The sequence below is a fragment of the Tursiops truncatus genome, chromosome 7 (assembly GCF_011762595.2).
Source record: "Tursiops truncatus isolate mTurTru1 chromosome 7, mTurTru1.mat.Y, whole genome shotgun sequence".
NCBI lineage: Eukaryota > Metazoa > Chordata > Mammalia > Artiodactyla > Delphinidae > Tursiops > Tursiops truncatus.
In genome coordinates this window covers 24,537,838-24,541,173 of record NC_047040.1, presented here as the reverse complement: position 1 = coordinate 24,541,173, position 3,336 = coordinate 24,537,838, and positions in this window count along the sequence as shown.

The window sequence follows — 3,336 nt, the reverse complement described above, 5'->3', positions numbered from 1 at the left end:
TAAGAAATTCATGGTTATCCTTTTTCCCAAATACCAGTCACAGCTGTTAATAATGATCAGGCTAAAGTAGCTCATTGAACTCTTGAAATCACTATTTCCCCCAATATCTGTCTTTATCATCACAACAACCTGTGATACGGTGTTATCACCCTAATTTATTACAGAAGGACACAGGCTCTGAGAGATGTTGTGACTCGTCTGAAGTCACATACGTAACTGGAGACTGTCCATCACATTTATTTCAGAAACACTTCAAAACAAGTAAGGGTAAATGATATGTTTGCTATTCACTATGGACAAAAGTAATAGAATCTATTTTATACCACTGAACATTGTTTTCCCAACTTGACTAACTTCTGGAATCATTAGAGTCACTTGAGATTTTTCTGGCTCCACCCCAGACCCACTGAATCAGAATCTCCAGGGAAGGCGCCTGGGAATTTGTATTTTTAAGTGTCTCCCCAGGTGATTTTGGTAAGTAGCCAAGTTCTGGAGACCCTAGTAGTACAACTGAAAATTAAGAGGATGCTGTCTTATAAGTTTAGAATGTTTAAAAGCAAAATGCATCTATTATAAAATTAACCCAATCCAGTTTCTCTCTTTCACAAACAGGCAAGATAGATGTACTTGTCACAAGTGAGTAGACAAACTGCCAAATACTACCTATATTTCTGGGTCAGAGACAGATTGGAACTCCACCAAGAGAAACTGGGCATTCATACTTGGTCTATTTCCATGGCAGGGACAAAACAATTCTAATCTCACGGATCTTTTCATTAAAGAATAAAGCAATCTCAGGGCATTAACTGCTGACAGTAATGCAGATCATGGATTTCACGGATTAACCAAAGCACAAACAATCTAGAACATGTCCACAGAACAATTCTTTGTGTAGTACAGGAGGCAAAAAAGTAATCAGTCTGAGTTGAACTGTTGGGTTTAGTTACTCAATATAACATTTGTCATTTAAGAATTCATATGCCCATCAGCATAGCAACAGTCTCTCATAAATGCTTAGACGTTCTCTGTTATGATAGCACATAATGTGAACAGTACTCCACCGCTGTTGAAGCACTTTCACATATATTAGCACACTTTATCCTTACAATAGAGCTGTGAAGTGGATAGGAAGCCTCAACAAATTGAAAGGATTATTATAATTAAAATGTATTCTTAGCAGAATGCAAATGTCCTGAGGTGTATCTGATTTACTTTTGGTTTCATGCAAAACAAGATATATATCACCCCTTACACTCTGTGAAAAACAATTTTCAACTCTAAAATATTCATTAAATTCTTCTTCTTAAATGGAAAATGATTTATGCAATGCTGATGTAAATGCTGAATTTGAGTTTAAAAAAGAAAGTGAATCAAGTAACCAGGTTTTACTACTTTAAATATCAAGCATATAGATCCTGATTTATTTCATCAAAACAGTTTCTCAGCTCTACCAAAGGCTAGGTCTTTTTCCCTATACAATGGCTCAGCTAAAGAATAGTGACTATAGTGAAAGAGTACAGTGAATATTTTGTTCATGAAAATTTTGAATTTTTTTAAATTAATATTTTTCTACAGGTTAATTAAAACTCAAATCCAAAGTTGCTATTTGTATTGTTTTTGTTCACCGGCAATTTTACCCTTTATCCTTCCTTACTAAAATCCCAAATTTCTAACATTGTCTCAGTATTACTTTTTCTGTTAGAAGGACTTCAAAGATAAACTTCAAAAACAATTTTTTTTCTAGATAAAGTGAGCATAGCTAGGAAAGTTACCATGTGAAGAGAACACTATTAAAGCCAAATATTCAAATACCAATTACAACAAAGAACTACTTAGGCACACAATAATTTATCAAAGTTATTATTCAGCTTCATACTATCAACAGGTTCAGAAACAATATAAGTTTTTCTCATGAGAGACACTCCATCTGAGTTTCTAATTAAATAACTTTTGTATAGTTCCTTTTCTTCCCTGCACAAAAGGTCTTTATTTCCCCTCGTTTCTTGCTCTCCTTCCTTCTTTGTTGATACTGTTTACTTCCAAGCCTGCCTCTGAGCTCTCTGTCTAATTAGCTCTTGATAGATCTACTGCCCTGTTTCCACAAACATTTAATTCTGCCATCAGTGCCATTTACATTACAGCATGTTGCATTGTCTTTTACCAGCCTAATTTTGTTTGAGTGAATGTAAATCCCATTAAACAGTCACCTATTAGACTGTGGCATATAAACTCCAAAAGCCTCTTTATTACAAGAGTTTCACTTAAGGCCCAACTGATAAAAGATTTCTGGGACATTTCAATTTGTGATCGACTTCAAATATTCTGTCTGCTTTAAGTTTAGGCAGCTCATTTTTTTCAAAGTATTTGACAGAGTATTTGAGTATCTTTCAAATTGTAGATTCCATAGCATAATCTAATAAACATCGGTTGTTTGTTGGCTTTAGAAAAAATATATATTTACTTATACCTAAACATATGTTAAAGATGTATCTTTCGCCTTTTAGTTATTTTATTTTCCCCTTGGTAATATGACTCTATTATTTTCAAAAGATTTCATGATGATGTTTACAAATATCAGGCTGGCTTGCAGATCCCTCTGGAAAGAGCTCCTCTTAAATATTAAATAACTGTTCAGAAAAGGTGTTTTCTGATGAGTTTTCTGAAGAGGGGTAAGACAGCATTCTAAGATGCAGTCCATCCAAAGGCAAGCAGATGCTGGCATCAGAGACAGCTTCCTCTCATAACTTGAATGCAATTTGATAGCCCAAAACAAGAGAAACAAGATTTCAGAGATCATTAAAAGTTCTGGAAAGACACAGTAGTAGCCAATTATCAGGGTTAGTGATATTTATACCAATATACTCAATCAGATTAGTGCCAGGTACTGGTTTCTATCTAAGTGAGGGCTCAGTATAGACTTTCCCCAAAGCCCAGTGAATCATTCAGCACTATGGTCACATCATTGTATGGTTTAAAGTAAGGGTGAGAATGGCTTTCTTTCCATTTCCTTCTGGTAATAAACTCAGAAATACACCCATGAAGTGCAAACCCTCATGCACAAAATTATTTCTCACTCCTGCAGTCTTGTCAAAGCCAATATTTCAGGAAAGCACAGGTTGCTGAAGGGGACTGTGATTTTTTGCCTGCTGTGAGTCTCTAAGGACTACAAACATTCCAAAAGAGACTGTAGCCAAAATTGTTAATAACTTCACACAGTGCTTTTGCCATGATGACAAAATCCACAAGAAGACTAAATAGGTAATGGGTTTGGTGTTAAGTCACAGCTATTTGTTTAGGAATAAAAATATGTATGGTATCAAATGCTAGTTATGGAGT